The 21,192-nt window shown below is 46.2% G+C and overlaps 1 protein-coding gene across 3 annotated transcripts in view; it reads right to left on the reverse strand.

Moving 5' to 3' along the window:
- Window positions 1-21,192, reverse strand: part of NEDD4L (NEDD4 like E3 ubiquitin protein ligase) — a 344,838-nt gene that overhangs the window by 289,647 nt on the left and 33,999 nt on the right. The window contains exon 1 of one of the 3 annotated variants that reach the window (XM_033424926.2): window positions 8,893-9,064. The exons of the other annotated variants lie outside the window; for them this stretch is intronic. The gene's annotated coding sequence lies outside the window, so the exon portion shown is untranslated. Of the gene's footprint in view, window positions 1-8,892; window positions 9,065-21,192 lie in introns of those variants that run through there. 3 annotated transcript variants of the gene reach the window in all.

Consider the following 21,192-nt stretch of genomic DNA (forward strand, 5'->3'; position numbering starts at 1 on the left):
TGCTGATCCCACGACTGACTGGCCTGCGGATCCCAGATCACCGTATCCTGGGGTTGCTCCTCTCATCACACAGAGTCCTTTCCTCTTTGTCCGTGACCAACTCCTTTGCAAACCATGTCGGAAATCAAAACTCTGCCTCCGTCAGCCCCACTGCTCCCTGACTCTGCCTTCACATCGATTCTTAATATCTAGGTGTTCAATTCTTCTGGTTTTGATTACTAATCATTTCCTGTTATGGGCTGCACTGCATCTCCTGAAAATTCACAGGTTGAAATCCTAACTTCCAGTACCTCAGAAGAAGACTGTATTTGGACAGAGGGTCTTGAAAGAGGTAACTGTGTTAAGATGAAGTCATCAGCGTAGGCCCTGAGATCCAACATGACTGGCGTCCTTGTAAGAGGAAATTTGGACACAGCAAATCTGCACGAAGAAAAGACCATGTGAAGACACAGCAAGAAGGCAGCCATCTATAAGCCAAGGAGAGAGGCCAGAGAAGAACTCAACCCTGCTGACACCTTGACCTCGGACTTCCAGCCTCCGGAATTGTGGGAAAGTAAGTTCCTGTTGTGTAAGCCACCCAATCTGTAGCACCCTGTCATGGCAGCACAAACAGAATAATACTTTTCCTTATCATTCTCCTGCTGTGTCAGTCAAGAAACAGAGAGGGAAGGATTTAGGGGACAAGTTCAGATCCCCTTTCAAACACTGTGACTGGGGGCAAGGGGTGGAGATTCTCAACAAAAAAACAGGCAACAGAACCACCTGCTGTGCGTGATTGTTTTGAGGATTAAATGTGACCAGAAATGTTAATGCACTATATTTCTATAATAATAATTGTGGTTTTAAAAAGCTTACCATCTGCCACGCACTGCTCTCAACACTTTCCATACATTAAATTACTTAAGCCTCCACAGACATAGAGAACTAGTGGCTACCAGTGGGAAGAGGGAGGGGCGGAGGGGATTAAGAGGTATAAACCATTAGGTACAGAATAAGCTACAAGGATATATTGTACAACACAGGGAATACAGCAAATATTTTATAATAACTAGAAATGGAATATAACCTTTAAAAATTGTGAATCACTATATTGTACACCTGTAACATATATTATTGTATATCAACTATATTTCAAATTTAAAAACTTATTTAATCCTCATAACAACCCTGACATGAGTCCTTCATTAGCCTATTTTACAGATGATTTGCCCAAAGTCACATGTGAGAAGTAAAAACGGGCCCCCTAGCCAGGCAGCCTGGCTCCAGGACTGGGCTTGTGACCACTGCCCCAGACTTATCCACCCAGAGCATGGGGTCTGCGTCTAACTCCTTCTTGAATCCACAGCGCCTGGCACTCAGGAGACTAAACAGTTGGGAGCCTGTAAACTCCCCAAGAGCAGCAGCTTTTAGGGGGTTTTGTGGTAATCGCCCCACAGAGTGGCAGATTCAAAATTATCTTAAATACCTAAATGAAGCTTCCACTAGGATTTTAAAAACCTGAGCTGGAGTTGAAGATGCAAGACTTAAGAGTGAATACAAAGGAACTTAAGACTTAAGAGTCTTAAGTTAAGACTTAAGTCTTAACTTAAGACTTAAGAGTGAATACAAAGGAACCACAACCCCATATAAATTTCATCCACAGTTCTAGACACGAGCTCTCGGTGAGAAAGTTGATCTGGACAGCATCTCGGGATCCTAGGCCACCACTGCAGCAGGGACCTCACCACATCGCGACCTCATTCCCGTGAGCCTCACCTGATACCTGGACCAGCCCTCTGAGAAAAGGCAGGCCTCTCCTCCCACTGGACACATCCATAGCCAGCCTAAGGATGGTGCGCTCTACGGGGCAACACGGCCTTTGTTTCGCTGCTAGCTGAGGCCGCCATCAATTGCTGGGCATTCCAGTGCTTTCTTTTCTCAAGACAGTTCTGTTCTCTAACTGCTCTGGAAGGCTGACCCCGGGAAAATGCAAAAAGTTGCTTTACAAGCAAAGTCAGTCAACGTCAAAGACTACGATCCACACCAGACCATTTCTCATGAGTTGCCTTTTGTATTTCATTCTTCCAAAAAGCACCACTTGAAAATACACGAGAAATTGACCCAAAAAAAACCTAGAGTCATTCAACTTAGTCTATTAAAACTAAGATGCAGTGAGAGGGTTTGGGCTGTGATGTGTAGTTAATAAACTAAGCTGGAATCGGCTTCACAGTATCACAGTAACCTGTGACACGAGCCCAGGGCCAATACCACCTATTTTCTTAAGCATTTTCACAATATAAATAGGAAACAGGAGTGAAAAAATAAACACATGGCCCAGGGAAAAAAAAAAAAAAAAACAGCTCTGGCCAGAAAACAATACCAGTGATCGCTAAGCAAAACAAACAAACAAACTCCTTTGTTAATTTAAAAGATTTAGATTGCAATCTCGATTTTATGTTACATTCATGAACAATATTTATTAAGCTGCTACTATGCACTGCCAGGCCCAGAAGCCTCAAGAAAGAAAAAGACACACTTCCCTACCCTCCAAAGTCTCACTCTGCTGGGGAAGGTCACATGCAAACTGAATCGTAACACAAGCATAGCCTGTATTGCAACACGGGGGAAGCAGAATGAGATGGCAGAGGGATCCTCAAAAGCAACACATCCAATGAATGAATGCTAACCATTGTCAACATGGTCCGTTGTGGCATTTCTGGGCATCGGGCATCTCAGCCCGTGCTCTCTTTGCCACCAGATTTCCTGAAGCCAAGACACATCCAGGGCCACTGTTTCTTCCAGCTGCTGGCCACAAAGCTGCTACCAGGCCCCCCCTGGGCAGCTGTGATGTTTGCCCACACCTTGTAAGCCAGGACTTTTCATCAGTTCCTAATGTCTGCTGAACTTTACCTTCCCTGTCCTAGAAGGAGATGAGGGTCAGCCCACTTACCTGTTACTATCCCACCTCTATCTTCCTCTGCTTTTTTTCTGACAAGCCCAGCACACCTTTCTGCTGTAGAAGACACATCTCAGAATCCTCACAAGCAGAGTGAGTGGTTATTACAGCCACGATGTGCTGTCATGGAGATGCACATCAATTATCACGTGTGCATATGGTAAGTTAGGTGTACAGGGAGCCCTCAATTTGTACAGTAGTACAAGACCATAAAAATGACCGTGCAGGGACTTCCCTGGTGGCGCAGTGGTTAAGAATCCACCTGCCAATGCAGGCGACACAGGTTCAAGCCCTGGTCCAGGAAGATCCCACATGGTGTGGAGCAACTAAGCCTGTGCGCCACAACTACTGAGCCCACGGGCTGCCTGAAGCCCGCGCGCCTAGAGTCCGTGCTCTGCAACAAGAGAAGCCACCGCAATGAGAAACCTGAGCATCACAACGAAGAGTAGCTCCCGCTCGGCACAACTAGAGAAAGCCCACGCGCAGCAACAAAGACCCAACACAGCCAAAAATAAACAAACAAACAAAGACCATCTTAAAAAAAAAAATGACCATGCAAACTGAAACCTTGCAAGGTTATCTTATCAAAGGAAAAAACTGCAATTGTTCCATAACCTTATTTTTGTCAAAACATAAAATCTCTGTCAGGTTACAATGTACACAGGGAAATCTTCTGCACTCACAAAAGGGGTTCCCGAATGCCCGAGAGGGAATAGGCAGTTAGGCAGATATGAGCAGGGTATCCAATAGGGCCAAGGAATTGGCCCTATAAATAAAGAAAGAGGGGAATGTGGTGCTCCAAGGACAATGGTGCTTCAAGGACAAAGGACGACCCTGCCTGGAAAAGTTTCAGGGTTACACCCCCTACCGGACTCTTAATCCCCTCCCCACCATGTTGCAATGGTCACGAAATTCCTGAGCCCACCTGGGTGACGCCCACCTGGGCAACGGGACCTGTCCCAAATAAGGAAAGGCATCTGCCCTGTCCCACTCCCACCCTACAGAAAGAAGGTATATGTGCCTCGACCAATCAGTAAAGGAAATTTTCACCTCAGACTGTTCCTTTGTTGTTTTCTGGCTATAAAAACTGATCATTAGCACATGTTCGGGCTCGACTCTCCCAGCCTACTAGGAAGTCAGCCCGCTGTTCTGGCAGTGACCCTTCCCTCTAATAAATTCTATCTTCTTTAAAAAAATTAAGTAAAAAAATACAAAATAAAAAAATAAAGTACACTGATCCACAGTGTACCCAGAAAACTAGGGAAACAGTTTTACTATCCAAAAACTAGTAAAACTCCTGCCATTGAAAACATTAGAAACGTTGAGAATTGAAGTGTTTTACTTCTTTGTTAAAAACGTATCACGAATAGTTTAAAAGTGCCAGCTTCCTGAAGCATAACTGACAATACAAAGCAAGCATCTTTTCTACGCCTTGGCCAAACGTCATACAGTTGGGCCTCTACATCTGTGGGTTCAATAGCCTTGGATTCAGCCAACCACAGATTGAAAACATTTATTTGGGGGGGAAAAATTCCAGAAGGTTCCAAAACGCACAACTTGAATTTGCGGTGCAATGGCAACAATTTCCATAGCATTTACACTGTGTTAGGCATTATAAGTAATCTAGAGATGATTTAAAGTATATGGGAAGATGTATGGAGGCTATATATGCAGATACTATGCCATTTATACAAGGGACTTGAGCATGGCAGTCTTTTGGTATCCTCACAGGTCTGGGAACAAATCCCCCATAGATACAGAGGGACAACTGTATTTTTTAACTGAATTCATATAACATAAAATTAAACTTTTTTTTTTTTTTTTTAATTTTTGGCTGCGTTGGGTCCTCGTTGCTGCGCGCGGGCTTTTCTCTGGTTGCGGCGAGCGGGAGCTCCTCCTCATCGCGGTGCGCGGGCTTCTCATTGCGGTGGCTTCTCTTGTTGTGGAGCACGGGCTCTAGGCGCGCAGGCATCAGTAGTTGTGGCGCACAGGCTCAGTAATTGTGGCACACGGGCTTAGTCGCTCCGCGGCATGTGGGATCTTCCCGGAGCAGGGCTCGAACCCGTGTCCCCTGCATTGGCAGGCAGATTTGTAACCCCTGCGCCACCAGGGAGGCCCAAATTAAACGTTTTGAAGTGAACAACTCAGAGGCTTTTAGTACATTCACGATGTTGTGCAAGCACAACTTCTATCTAGTTTTGAAACATTTTCATCACTCCAAAAGGAAACCCTGTGCCCATTAAGCAGTTACTCCACTCTGAATTTCACTTCCAGCGTTATCATTTTTAACTCCTTTGCTGCACTTTGATCTTTTCAGCCAATTCCCTCTCAATTTTTGACATTTCTGTAAAATGTCACACTGGTTTAGCACAGGAGGACAAGTCTGCAACCCAAATACACGCTTTGCTGTCTGTGCGTGAACTGAGTGACGTATGCAATGACTGATCACCGAGAGACTGAAAGAAATGGTGTGACTGGTCACTGATCGTGAGGTGCATCTGTTATTTATGTAGCAATCTGTGAACTGAAGCACAGGTACTAAAGTGTGTGTACTTTATACGATTACTCACAGGTTAACACACCGGGAGAACTGAAGTTTGAATTGTGTTAAGGGACTGGTATTATTTAATGCATGGTAACTGAAACTGCTGCATCATCAGAACTGTGCAAAGTAAGGAATGTCTATACATGTGGGCATATAGTTAATATAAACATATAGACACACATTTATGCATAACTCATGTCATACATAGTAAATAGTTTGAGGATGAGTAGCTCTGCACGAAGTCAGTGCCACCGTTGCTTCATGGAGAAATAAATATACAAGATGCAGTTCCTCTCCATTCCATTCAGTCGGTTCTGGACCCACAGTCACTGGGCGCCCACAGACTACAGTGCGTGACAAGCCAGCTGAGCCCTACCCTCACGAAGAGCATCTTCAACCTTTCTCATTCCCTGCGATCTCAGACACGAGATCACAAGCTGGTTCTGAGCCTGGGAACAAAGGCCGAGCAGCTTGGAACAGCACCTACCATAGGATCAAACTTGCAGGATTATATCTGTGTATGACCTATTCTATTTTACAGTACCTGTTTTTGGAAGGAAAACAAAATGACCTCAGAATTGGGCCTAAGAGAGGGCCCTGAGCAAGAGCTCTCTAAAAATGCATACTATTTACAGTACAGAATTTTTGTCACATATTTGCAGGGTCCAAAATTTTCAGGTTACAAAACGATAAGTTTCAGGTCAGTGAGCTATTACAATAGTGGCATTTTTTTTTAAGTTAGACTTCATAGAACCCATGCCTCTGTATACACGTGGGCTCAGTACTCCAAGTGCTTAACCTTCCCCTTGGTATCGGTACTGCCTCTGACACAAGGGGAATGTTATCCAGGTGGTGCAGTGATGGGGGGGAGAGGCGGAGCTGGAGGAGAAAGGAAACCATACGCCCAGCTTTACTTCATAATGAATTACTGAGAGCTTGGAAAACACCGTTTAGGAAAAGAAAACCAGAAAAGGATAAAATTGGGGCTTCCCTGGTGGTGCAGTGGTTGAGAGTCCGCCTGCCGATGCAGGGGACGCGGGTTCGTGCCCCGGTCCGGGAGGATCCCACATGCCGCGGAGCGGCTGGGCCCATGAGCCATGGCCGCTGAGCCTATGTGTCCGGAGCCTGTGCTCCGCAACGGGAGAGGCCACAACAGTGAGAGGCCCGCGTACCGCTCAAAAAAAAAAAGAAAAAAAAAAAAGAGGATAAAATTGGGCTTAGAGTTAAATCACTATATAACCCACCAACCAGCCAACCCAGGAACACAACACATAGGCTCTTCGTGGTCGTCAAGCTTCCTGGCGGCCAGATCAACACCAGCAGCTCAGTACGTGGGCTAACCGTTTGCTGCTACACTAATTTAAAATAAAGCCCCCATTCACTTCATCATGAATATTTCACGCACTTTCCAAGAAGCACCAAATTAAACAGAAAAAAAACAGTCTTCCACACTAGCTCCTCCCTTTCTCCTGGTTTTACTTTGACACTTGCTACAAAATAACTGACAAGGACAGAACCAAGCATCTGAAGAAGTTTAAAAAGGCATCTGTCCTGGGATAAAAATGCATATGAGAGGAACAGAATTTTGAATGTAGCTCTCTCTTTCATGATGTCATTCTGTTAGCTACTGACTTGGAGATACACAAAAAATCTGATTTGCACATGGAGGCCCGCAGGACCTCAGTTCGATGAGCAACACAGTGGCTTGTTACTTAAATGACACTTAACACTTGGGTAAACCTAGAAACACTGATTTGAAACCTCAGCCCTCATTACCCAAAACAAAGCATCAGCTCTTTCCATGACCAGGCACTCCAGACACCAAATGCAAATTAAGCCAACAGAACAAAACCTGTATTCAGAAGGTGCAGATTGCAAAAGACTTGCTCTGAGTTCAGCCATTCACAGACCCTAAGGAGGACATGGCCTGGGAGAAACACAGCTGGGCCACACTCGACATGCCCAGAAGCCACGCCCACCCCTTTTATAACCAGAAGTGTTTGGCTCCAGTTACCTAAGTCTTTCTCCTTAATCGTTTTCCTTTCCTGGTTGGCTCTATCATGATGAAAACTGACATTTCATCTAAAAGAATAAGATGTGCATTCCCTACTGGTATTTTTTTAAAGCTACAGAAAAACACCTTAGATCTAAAAGCAATTTTTTCTTTTTTTTAAAAAACACCCTAAAAGGAATGTCATACACTAACATCCATTTCCATTAACTCCTATTATCAGTGAGGTGGGTAAGAGGAAGGCCTTTTCTCAGGTTTCATGAGAAAAGTAAAGCCAAAGTACTTTTGGATTGGGAGTCAGGGACTAACAGATGCAAACTGATGTATATACAATGGGTAAACAACAACATCCGACTGTACAGCACAGGGAACTATGTTCAGTAACCTGTGATAAACCATAATGGAAAAGAATATGAAAAAGAAGGTTTATGCATGTATAACTGAGTCAGTCTGCTGGACAGCAGTAATTAACACAACATTGTAATTCAACTATACTTCAATAAAAAATAAGTTAAATAAATAAAAGTAGTTTGGTGGTTCTGGGGGAAGAAAGAAAGAAAAAAGAAAGCAAAAGTAAGCCAAAAAAAAAAAAAAGTTTTTTGAGGCCTTTCCCACCATCAATATGGTTTACTCCCACCAGAAAATGTGGTTTACGCAAGAGTCAGAATCTCCCCCAGTGGAGCAATTTGTAGTATTTTAGCCAAGCTTCAGGGGGCCTGCGCAGGGAGGTACTGAGGACTGGCGTACTGGGCAGTGTCCCCAGGGTGGGAGGGGTTCCCAAAGGCTGTGTTTGTCCCACCGGTAAAAGCTGGGTTTAGGATAATGTGCTGGTGTGGAAGGAGCACACGATCTGCCCTTCCAGGTCTGTTCACTGAAGCACCAGTGTCACCTGGGGAGAGTCCCTTTTCCACCAATCACCCCTCACAAGCAGATGCAGATAGTTCACACTCACTCACTGCTCTGGCCTCCAGGAGAACTGGCTTCAGGAAGCCACAGTGTAACATTATAATCCTCAACTTTCCAAGAGGAATTTCAGGAACAACTGGATGCTAAGGGGCCTTCATGACTCTACCGGGCAAGGATGTGCCCCTCTCCACCCAACCCCAGCCAGATGCTCCAGCGGCAGGCTGGTACAACACTTCAGCATCTATTCCCATGAACCCACAGCTGCCAGCAGGACGTGGGGCCCTTCCTTCCTTCAACTGAGAAGGCATCACCCCAGCAAGAGCTCTCTTTGTTCTGGCTGCCAGGAGACTCAGAGCTTCCTGAAATCCATTTCCTATCCTTTCCTTCCTGTCTGTTAATCATTCTCATTTTATGGGGGCTGCACTTTTATTATAAGCTGTCTCAGATTATTTTCTATAGCAGGCAGAGTATCAAGCAACAGAAGTGGAATATTACCTCTCTGACCCGAGGCTGGGTGTCCTTGAAGCGCTCTTCTCCGTTGTGTGTGGCGACTAATGTAACTGCTCAAACCATTCCTCAGTCTCAAAACTCTGAAGGACCACCTGACACCTCTTCGAGTCTACTTCAAACGCCCACGCCGGATCCTCCGACTCTTTCTATGTACCAAGAAACCAGAGAAGCAGGGCTCCCGATTGCGACGTGGATAGAGCCTCCTGGCGTTGTGCAATTCAGTGGCGCTGTTTAATGCGTAAATTTACATTTCCTTTAACGAGTAATTGTCCTGAAATGTCACTTGGTGACCTGGAATATCACAATTCCTTTGTAGCAGAGAATAAGATTACAAGAAGCAAGTTGCTGGCTGGTACACAGCAGATAGTCACCAGATGTCTCTTACGTACATGTGAATTCAAGCATTTGTTTGTCCATAAAATATAGCTGAACATTTATTATTACTTAATACTAAACGCATTCAAGAACATCTGCCGAATGCCTACCATGAGTAAGGCATGTGCTAGGAGCCACCAGGGAAATAAAGATGACAAAGACGACACGAGGGCTGGCCTCAAGGAAGCCTCCTTACGAGCTGCTGGGGTATAATGAAGTCAAAATACCGGAACCTGGACAAAAATAGGTCCCAGATAGTCAAATACTGTCCCAAATTCAAATATCTGCAAATAAGTTTACCTGGCTCCAAGGGTCCCGATTTGGAACTGGAAAAAAGATCAGGAAAACTATAACACTTGCTGGAAAGTAAAACTCATAATAAGAATAGTGATAGGGGGCTTCCCTGGTGGCGCAGTGGTTGAGAGTCCGCCTGCCGATGCAGGGGACACGGGTTCGTGCCCCGGTCCGGGAAGATCCCACATGCCGCGGGGCGGCTGGGCCCGTGAGCCATGGCCGCTGAGCCTGCGCGTCCGGAGCCTGTGCTCCGCAACGGGAGAGGCCACAACAGTGAGAGGCCCGCGTACCGGAAAAAAACAAAACAAAAAAAAAGAATAGTGAAAGGGACCTGGCGCTTGCTGAGAACACGTACTTACACTGTGGCTTGGCATTTGCTAACAAAACCCTGAGAGATGGGTAGGGTGTCACGATCCCTCTTTTACACATGGGGAAACTGAGGCTCAGGAATGTATCTTGATAAGTCTTCAAGCCTAATAAGTACATAGTGACAGCTGTGAGTCATCGTCTTCTGACTCTACTGCCCTCGGTGCCTCCACAGGGAAGGGCACTGACTGTTTGTTTCCCCCCAAAATTCAGGTTAAATCCCAATTCCCCATGTATTTGGAAGTGGGCCTTTGGTGGGTGATTAGATCACGAGGGTGGAGCTCTCAGGAATGGGATTAGTGCCTTTATAAATGTGATCCCAGAGAGCTCCCTTGCTCCACGTGAGGACAAAGCAAGACAGTGATCCACGAAGCAGGAAGCTGGCCCCCACCAGACCCTGAGTCTGCCAGGACCCTGATCTTGGACTTCCCAGCCTCCAGAACTGTGAGAAATTTCTGTGATAAGCCACCCAATTCTACGGTATTTTTGTTACGGCAGCCTAAACAGACTAAGACAGGGAATCTAGAATAAAGGGTATGACTCATTTCTTTTGGGGGAAATGTGTGAGCTTGGCGATGATGATGACGGTGATGATACAGCAGCAACTAACGCCTATACAGCTCAATATCCCTATAAGATAGGTACTGTTACTATTCCTATTTTACAGATGAGGAAACTGAGGCACAGAGAGGACCCCCCCCCCCCCGCACACACACACACAGTTGGCAAGTGGCATAGCCAGGACTGGAACCCTGATGGTGGGGGGCTGCAGGGGTCCCTGCTTCTAAACACTCAGGACGACGCCTCTGTATTTGCATTCACAGCACTCCGTGACCAACGCCTGGAGGCTGAATGTGTTTAGAAAATGACGGGAAACAGGACCTGAAGAGGGGACCAGAGGTGGGGGTGAGGCTCCAGGAGGGCCTTACAGACCCTTCTAGATGCAGGAGTCTGAGCCTCACAGGCAACATGGGGCCTGAAAGGAGTTACGAGGGTGACATCTGCCGTTCCGGGAGTGCCCTGTGTGTGGTTGCCCCTTCCCAAACCTGCAGGAGGGGGCAACACTGCCTGACCCCCCACGACTGTCCCCCGCTGCCGGCCCTCCCACGGGCTACCTTTGCAAAACCACTGCTCAGCCCGGGACAGAATTCTCTCCGCAGCTCAGTTCAGTCCTCCCCTGCTTGGCCCTGCCCTGACACCTGAACTCTCCCCTTCCTGGGGCCCTGCATCCTGCCATTTGCCAGATTCCTCCCCATTATTCCATGACCATTTTCTGCATAAAACTAAGGGGGAGAAAAGCCTCTCTCTGTTACTGTCCTATCTTAATGTAATAGGGAAGAACAAATCTGACTCCATATTGGATCTAACGTTAACCTTTGGATTCTTCTGCTTTTGCTTAGAGTTAAGAACGTTGCCTATATCCTGAAAGATACAAGGTACCACATTCTCAAGGCTCTGACCTTTAAAGATATAACACTTTTCCATTCATAGAGAGATAAAAAGTTGCAGAACAGAGAATAACATTAGTCTTCTTGGAGGTTTACAGGAACATCCTGACGTGACCTAGGTGGACCGATGCAAGAACAAAGGATGCCAACTCCAAGAAGTCTGCGCCAACCAACCACACCCCCTCCCCTTTTAGTATAAAAGAAGCCTGCATTCTATCTGGGGTAAGATGGTTCTTTGGGACACTAGTCCACCATCTTCTCAGTCTGCGGGCTTTCCGAATAAAGTCACTATTACTTTTGCCCCAACAACTTGTCTCTCGGTTTACTGGCCTGTCGTGCGGCAAGCAGTATGAGCTTGGACTCAGTAACATTAACACCTGTCACCCTCCTCCGGCAGACACCACCCCAGGTCAGTATCTTGAGACCACTCCTCTCTTCCTGTTGCCATCTGCAGATCTGATGCCGGTGTGTGCTATTCGGAAGTGAAGGTCCTGGGGCTCAACTAACTTTAAACTTTAGATAGAATGTCACACACGCCCTGACTCACTCCAACCAGATAAAGAACCGAGGATTCCTGCTACTGCGCTGAGGATGCAACTCGGGGCTCTGACCTCATGTCTCTGACATCCTTTGCGCATGAAAAGCAGGGCACTTGGCCTGGCGCTGTATCCATTCAACTACACACCTGTCTATTTGGGGTTCTCCCTTTACTCCCTGCGGGAACAGAAGGCTTCTCCTACTTGGAATGGCCTCTGCCTCCACAGCCTACTTGCAGACTGCAGACGGTGGTCTGGCCGAGGACTCAGCAGCTCTGTGTTCTAAACAGCACTTCGCACAGAGCTGGCACTAACATATCATGCCTGACAGTAAGTTACAATGGTCTCATTACCTTCACATCAGAATAAAAAGCCACAGAGCTGGAGGGCTCCGTCCTAAGTCTTGGAAACAAAACAGTCATCGTTCATTCATTACCATTTTTTCTTTCTTTTCTTTCCCCCAGTAATTTAAGGAAGATTTCTAAATGGGTTGCCATTTGAGATGCCACGGTTCGATCTGTAATTTTACGAAGCACTGACCTTAGTGCTCTGAAGATTAGAACCTTAAATGGCTGATGGGAAATCCATAGAGGAGAAAAACTCCCAAGCTTCTAAATGCCACCTGCTGTTCTTCCACATGCCAATTTCCCACACTGATAATAAGTTCGCAAGGCTGCAAAGAGTTTACGTTTGGACACACCACATTCCATGACTGACAGACCTCAGGACAAACCGATTGTCTTGTTCCACTAGTAAAGGAGAAACTCATGACAGCAAGTGGAAGCACAGAGCTGGTTTCTGAATGCACAGATGCTCCCTGTTTTAAACAAAACTAGTCACAATGTGAAATTTAGATTCACACAAAAGCCAGGGCAGTGAGTTTCAGGTAAGGCCAGCCACAGAATGACTTTTGTCACCAAATCACCCTGAAAAGGTGATTCAGCATTCAAAAATAATCCTCCCATAGCTACTGACTATAAAGTATCCCTGTAGAGATGAAAACAACCTAAATAAAAAGACTTGCACACTAACAGTAGGTTTTACCAAGGAGTTCCCATTGAGAAGAGGCAAGCTCTTCCCAGTAAAAGCAGCCCCAAAAGGTAAACACTTGGCATTCCCAAAACCTAAGGCCTAAAACTCTAATCCTACAAGCCAAAGCTTTCTGACAGAATTTAAAGTGTATGGGCATACCTTGTTTTATGCTCAAGTAAAAATACTAGAAAACGTCCCCGATGAGAAATAGAAGAAAATATGGAAATTATCACAGGGAACCCACAGACACATTCAAACCCTAACTGAGGATTTCCAGCCCTACAGTCTCAATACCCATGGGTGAGGAGTCCATGTGATTCTGGGAGGCAGCGGCACTGGCAGTCCTCCTGCCAGATCCTCCCCGGAGGCTGCCCCTTCTGCCCTTCAGGCCAGACTGAGCTCAGGGGGACGGGGGAGGGGGGATCTGCAATCTAGTCCCGCTCACCTGTCCAGACCTCACCTCACCCCCACTGCCCCCTCCCCCGAGGGGGACATCCAAGTATGCACCATCCTCTGCTGGGATCCTGGTACTTTCTGGCCTTCACACCCGTGTCTGTGCTACACTTGCTGCCTGGGATTAATTCCCCCATCGCCACCCTGCCCACTATCTTTTCCCCTTTCAAATACAATCCTGCCTTAAGGACCAGAGCCTCCCTCTTTCCTGGACAGCGCAGGCCCCAGATTGCCTTGGGCTCTGTGAGAACAGACATGCAAGACAAAGGGTGAAGCAACAAGAGAGTGAGAGCAAATAAGTCAGTGAGTGTGGGAGTGAGCCAGTGTCAGAGCGGAAGAGTGAGTGGGTGGGCAGTGCTGGCAGAGGAGAGGGGCAGCTGTTAAATTTCCTCCCCTAAGGGCGCACTCCTTCAGGACTAGCCAGTATCCATGCCTTTTCTCCCTTTCTGAGCAAGCACCTAGCAGCCACGCCCCCAGTACCAATCTGCTGAGTAATCGTGGCCCTCTTCACCCAGGTCCACAGCCCTGGGAGCCAAGCACAGCTCACAGCTCAATAAACACCAGCGGACAACCAGCCCCTCGGGGACGAAGACCTCAGATCAGCAACATCACACTAGGAGGCAGGAAAAGAACAAGGAACAAAATAAGGATAACCTCCTAGACTACAGCTTAACTTGCAACACAGCTAGAAAAATGTTAAAGTCTATGTATATATGCAATCAATGGATAATCTAATAAGGACACACCTAGATCCTTCTAACCTATCAACCCAGCAGTCAGGAAAGCCCCAATGACGCCTAAATTTAAAAACATCACCAAGCCTTTGTTTCCAAACTCCAGGCCGTGAACAGGCAAATTCGCTCTTTGCAGTTTTCTTTCAGATGTTCTTTCTAGGTGTTCGTGGAAGAGGTGGAGGCAACAGAGCTGTCCTACAAGCCTACACGTTTCTCACGTGTCACTAAGCCAGCTTCAAAGGTGCAGGGTCTGCCTTCACCCCTGCACCCCCAGCTGCCTGGTTTCCAGGGCCCTCCCAGGTCCTGCCATGTATCCAGTCTGGCCCTCTGCCATGTGATCCACTCGCAAAGATGAAAGTCAGCTCTGCACGGGTGGAGCGCGCGGAGAAGAGGACAGCAAGACGGGCCCTGGAGTGTGATCGGTCGAGACGCAAGGGACGAACAGGTGTGCTCCAGGCAGAGGACACGGCCAGAGCACATCAGGGGCGTAAGAGCACCAGGTAATACAGAAGCAGCAGCAGGCTGGCCAGGGCGGCCAGGTGAGGCTGCCCTGCAGGTGAGAAGGGCTTTGCAGGCTGCGCCAGGGAACCAGACCTTTACTCTACAAGTGGACAGGGAGGCCGGCCGCACAGCAGCGCAGAAGAATGAGGAGAGAAGGCGGTCAGTCTTCAAGAAACCTTGCTACAGTCCTGCCTCAACTGTTCTGGAAGCGCCCTGGGTGGGGACTGCAAATCCCCCGCTAACATCATACGAGGTTGAGGTCGGTAGCAGGTTTTAAAGAACGGCGCCCGTTTAAAATGCACAGTATGATTCCTCCAGTCTGAACCTACTTCGGACCTGCTGTCACTCTTCTACAAAACGCGGACCATTCCCTTGGCGCGTCAGTGTTTGCTATGTTTGGAGAGTGGATGTGAGAATTCTCCCCCAGAAAAAGTTGTACAACCTTTGACCTCTGTGTTATACCATCAGACAACAGGAAAGCACAGGTCAAAGGAGGGCGGGGCCACCAGCTGTGTCACACATCTTTATGTGGCAGTTTCCTCAAGATACTCACCACAGAAAATGAACATATGCAGGCTGTAGCAACTTGACTGTACCCAGCTTCGTTCTGGGTGGGGTGGTTTTTTTTTTTTTCCACCCAGCCTAGAGATAACTATTTTGTTATTCCTGCTTTTCAAGAAAAACCTGCTAAGCTGCAATACCAGTTAGTCTAAGGGACAAGGACCATTATGAAATGCTATTACTAACCAACTATGAGAGATTGGAAGTGCTTACCACCATGCCTTATGCATTTCTTACCAAACAGCTTGCTATTACTCAAGATCGCTGCGGAACGAATACTTCTTGAAAAACTCCTACGTGAAAGCACCAGGCTAGAGAGTGTGAAATTTAAAAATCACCATCTTCGGCAAAATCCACGTTCCCAAGAGCTCGCAGCCTATGAAGGAACCTACATACGACCGTCTCTGTTTCACTGAGATGGCCTCTTGCCTAAGCAACACTCATGATATGAATCCCTGACTGTGTATCTTAAAAGAGGATCAGTCCACACATTGCTGAAACTCCACTCAAAACAGGGAATGCATGGATCTTTTTCCCTTTAGTACCAGGGAGAGGACTTACTAAAATCTGCGAACTCTTAAATTCCACATAAATTGAAATGTTGACGCTTTGCACTGCACCTACGTAAAATGCTATTGCTTTTAGGTTGCTAAACAAACCACAAGCTCTTCTGGATCCCGAATTTTCCCTTCTACTTGTCTCCTCCTCTCCATGACGTCTGGGGTAGCGCTGTCTGCAGCACCTCCTTCCTGTTCCCCGTATCGGTCCCATCAGAATCCTGCCTGCTGCTGTCTACCTGCCCGGCTCAGCACTGTGATCTCTGCTACGCCCCTCATGTGCCCTGGGCCTTGGCACGTGGTGCCCCACCAGACCCACTTCTACCTCCAGGTTCCAAATAAGAGATGCTCGGCATCTTTCCTGCATCCTGCACACAATTCCCTCCACCCCAACCTCTCAACTCCCGGCAGATCTGAATCATCTGTGACCCGCGTTCCCATTATCCATCTCCCGTGTAATACCTTTAGCTGGCGTGTCCACACGTTTTCCTCCCGTGTTGCCGACATCCTCCAGCTGGTCTCCGGACTAAGGTGTCTCAAACCGGAAAGGAAGATACTGTGCTGGCGGCAAGGCATGGAGCCGCCCTGACTTCAGCCCCCGTCATCTCACCTTTTACCCACATCTTTTTTTTTTAATAAATTTATTTTTTTTTGGACCATTTTTATTTTATTTTATTTTTTTTTAAACATCTTTATTGGAGTATAATTGCTTTACAATGGTATGTTAGTTTCAGCTTCACAACAAAATGAATCAGTTATATATATACATATGTTCCCATACCTCTTCCCGCTTGCGTCTCCCTCCCTCCCACCCTCCCTATCCCACCCCTCCAGGCGGTCACAAAGCACCGAGCTAATCTCCCTGTGCTATGCGGCTGCTTCCCACTAGCTATCTACCTTACGTTTGGTAGTGTATATATGTCCATGCCTCTTTATCGCTTTGTCACCATTTACCCTTCCCCCTCCCCATAGCCTCAAGTCCATTCTCTAGTAAGTCTGTGTCTTTATTCCCGTTTCACCCGTAGGTTTTTCATGACATTTTTTTTTCTTAAATTCCATATATATGTGTTAGCATACGGTATTTGTCTCTCTCTTTCTGACTTACTTCACTCTGTATGACAGACTCTAGGTCTATCCACCTCATTACAAATAGCTCAATTTCGTCTCTTTTATTTATCTATCTATCTACCTATTTATTCATTTATGGCTGCGTTGGGTTTTCGTTGCTGCGCGCAGGCTTTCTCTAGTTGTGGTGAGCGGGGCTACTCTTCGTTGTGGTGCGCAGGCTTCAGTCGTTGTGGCACATGGGCTCCGTAGTTGTGGTTCGTGGGCTCTAGAGCACAGGCTTCAGTAGTTGTGGCACGCGGGCTTCAGTAATTGTGGTTCACGGGCTCTAGAGCGCAGGCTCAGTAGTTGTGGCACACGGGCTGTTGCTCGGTGGCATGTGGGATCTTCCCAGACCAGGGATCGAACCCGTGTCCCCTGCACTGGCAGGCAGATTCCTAACCACTGCACCACCAGGGAAGTCCCTCACCTGTCTTTTGAACCAAGTTCTGAGGAAAGGTGACTGCCATGCCGTGAAGATGTTCAAGCAGTCCCATGACGAAGGTCCACATGGCAAGAAACTGGCTTCCTGCCAACAAGCACTAACTCGCCAGGCACGTATGTGACACAACCGGGCAGCAGGTCCTCCGGACCCATTCAAACCTTCAGAGGACTCCAGCCCAGGCCAATATACTGAAGACAACCTCAGGAGAGACCCTGAGCCATCATCACCCACCTGAGCTGCTCTAGGATCCCTGGACCTGCAGAAACTGAAAAATAATGTTCTCTGTTTTAAGCCACTGAGTTTTGGATTCACTTATACTCCAGCAACTGGTGTGCTGCCGTAATAAAAACCCCAAACGTGTGAGTCGCTTTGAAAGCTGGCAGTGGGGAGAAGCTGGAAGGACGCAAAGGACACGGCTGAAGCTTTCTGATGAAGCTCAGTAGAACTCTCATGGTCTTTCAGGAGGCTGTAAGGGATCGCGTTCAGGGAGGGAAATGTCATTACAAGCTGGAAAGCAAAGAATCCTTATTACTTAGCGACAGAAAGTTCAGCAGCATTGCTGCCTGCCTGACCTAAGGAAATGTCCAGGCAGAGTGTTGAAGGTGCCACCTATAAAGACTGCGTTAAGAAGTCAGAAAAACTCCAAGGCATTGCCTCAGAACCATTCAGACCAACAAACAGGCTTCTAAGAAGTAAGGGTGTGGTCCCTCGGTAGACTCAGCACAAGCCCAATGAAGGAAACTACTTATCTTGAGGAGATCTGGGGATGCGACTTTTGTCTAATGAAGTGAACCCCCAATAAGATTCATAGGACATTCACAACATTTTTAAAAGAATGATATTCGCAGCAACATCAACAGCTTGCACTGAAAGGCACAGAGACAGTACAGAATAAAATTCTTTTGGCAAGAAGCTGACTGAGAAATTTATTCAGCTAGAAACAAAGGGTAACTTTCATAGAAAAGGAAGGATGACGATCACATAATAATTGTTTTAAATTTTAAATTTTAAATAAGTGATTAAATTTTGAAGTTACTTAGCATTAGGTAATATAATTAATAATATACTTTTCCCCCCAAACATGGAGTAAAGGTTATTCCTCTAATTCTTTTGGATTTAAAAATGCTTTTTGATTAGAAAAAAGTAGGGAAAAGTCAAGTTAGCCAAAGTCTGGTTATACTTAAAATATATCAAGCATGTGACAATCTGTCCTATATGATATGGCAGAACAAGGGGTAAAAAAAAGACTAAAAAACCAAGGACAAGGGTTTTTCCCTAACATTCTTAGAAAGTGAAATTGCTTTCCTAAATGAGTACAACTGGCCCTGTGCGCAGGTTCCACATTCACAGGTTCAACTAACCGTGGATTAAAAATATTCCCCAAAAATTCCAGAAAGTTTTACTGTTTACATTGTATTTACAACTGTTTACACGGCATTTACATTGTACTGGTTATTATAAGTAATCTGGAGATGATTCAGAGTATATGGGAGGATGTGCGTAGTTTATATGCAAATACTATGCCATTTTATATAAGAGACCTGAGCACTCACAAACTTTGGTATCTGCTGGGGTCCTGGAATCAATCCCCTGAGGATACCAAGGGACAACTGTAATACCTTCACATAACTCAAAAAAACACCTCAGATGATACACTGTAAAAACATCCCCTCACCCTGACTCCCTCCTGCCAGCCCCGCCCCCCATTCTCCACTGCCTTCCCACAACACACACAAAGCACCATAGGCACCTCTATTGCTAGGTTTCTTGGGAATCCTTCCAAAGTTCTTTTTCGCAGCTACAAGCAAAAATATTAAAATCACATCTTATTTTCTCCCTCCTGACACAACAGTTAGTTTATTTCACAGACTGTTCTGCATCTCAGGGAGCTTTAAATTAGCTAGAGAGTTGTCCATTCAAGGGTTTCTGCCAAGGGTCTTGTCCTCACAAGGGTCTGAATGGTGAATTTTTTACAGTGCTCAATAAAGTCAGAGTCAAATGTTTTAAAGGATTAAAAGCCAAAATAAAATACATAGGAAATTCAATAGCCCAAACCTCAATATCTACAAGCAAAATTTACCCAAACCAAGGAGTACACCCTCATGTTCGGATAGTTATCAACAAGGTAAAACCCCAAATCATAATTAGTCAGTAGGAATCTCAACCATCCCTTGCCAAGGAACCAACTGTAAAACCTGCTGAATGATACAACATGAACTAATGCAAAAGATTATCAAATATGCTTGTCTCCATCCAACCACTAGAGTCCGGTTCCTGAAAACTCCTGTAGGAGAATCTGTGGCTAATTAGCGTAGAATAAAAGATTCCTTTTTCAATAGGGAAAAAAGATTGGTTGCAAAGATTCAGCTTGGAAGAAAGCTATGCGAGCTGTTATACACTTTTACTTTGACTAAAACAACATACTATAGTATCGATAACATATTACAAAACTTAACCAACGGCAGGACCTGTATTTTCATTTACCTAATTTCCCTATTTCGCATTACCGCTCTTGTAAGGATCAAGGTTCAAAACTCCGAAGTCATCTCAGACTTTTCAGTTCTGAACTTTGCCTGTGCAAGGCCTCCAATCCCTGTACTTTCCCCGTGTTTGCCTCATCATCCTGCACACTCACCTCCCTCCTTCCAGCCTCCTCCCTCTGCAGCACACCTTCAAAGCAGCCCAGATTAACTTTCTGGAAGATGCTTTTACTCCATCACCCTCAGCTGACCCCACGGACCCCCTCACTGCCTGGAGGACCAAGTCCATCCACGCTGCTGACTGCCACACACAGCCCTCCATAACTGGCCGAGCCCCCATTTCCATGCACACCTCCCACTACTGTCAATCCTTTGGCTCCAGAAAGATTTGCCAGCTCAAATGGCCCACGCCTGCATCTCCATTCACCTGGGTTCCTCATCTCAAACTGGTAACCACTGTTATGGGTTGAACTGTACAATTCAGTGGATTTTTTTTTTTTTTTTTTTTTTTTGTGGTACGCGGGCCTCTCACTGTTGCGGCCTCTCCCGTTGCGGAGCACAGGCTCCGGACGCGCAGGCTCAGCGGCCATGGCTCACGGGCCCAGCCGCTCCGTGGCATGTGGGATCTTCCCTGACCGGGGCACGAACCCTTGTCCCCTGCATCGGCAGGCGGACTCTCAACCACTGCGCCACCAGGGAAGCCCAATTCAGTGGATTTTAATAGATTCACAGAATTATGCAACCAAGATAACCATCAAATTTTGTCACCACCTGAAAAAAAAGAAAAAGAAAAACCATACCCATTTCCCTCTCCCCCTGGCCCTAAGCAACCATTAATCCACTTCCTGTCTCTATGGATGCATCTCTTCCAGGCACCTCATATAAAGAGAATAATATAATATGTGGCCTTTTATGACTGGCTTCTTTCCCTTAGCATGTTTTTAAGGTCCATCTATGCTATGACAAGTAACAGTACTTCGTTCCTTTTTATTGCTGAATAATATTCTATTGGATGGATACGCCACATTTTTGTTTCCCCATTCATCAGTGGATGGACATTTGAGTTGTTTCCATTCTTTAAGCCCACCTAATTTTAAAGTCTTAACTTTCTTCCCAGAGTGTGAGCATTACATGTGGATTCCCTTCACTCCCAAACCCCCGGGGACACCATGTAAACTGCTTCAATCAAACTGTTACACAACCAGCATTAGCTATTATCTTAATTATTATGAACCACTGCAGCACTTCCTGTACATACCACTAACCAGACCCTTTATGAGCACTGCCTTTTTATGTTCATTCATTCAGTCAATAAACATTCATTGAGCATCTACTATATCAAGGCACAAAGGTAAATCTACATCCTCAACTGGCAAAACAGATACCCTCTCTTCCCTTA

The sequence above is a fragment of the Orcinus orca genome, chromosome 15 (assembly GCF_937001465.1).
Source record: "Orcinus orca chromosome 15, mOrcOrc1.1, whole genome shotgun sequence".
In the NCBI taxonomy this organism is placed as follows: domain Eukaryota; kingdom Metazoa; phylum Chordata; class Mammalia; order Artiodactyla; family Delphinidae; genus Orcinus; species Orcinus orca.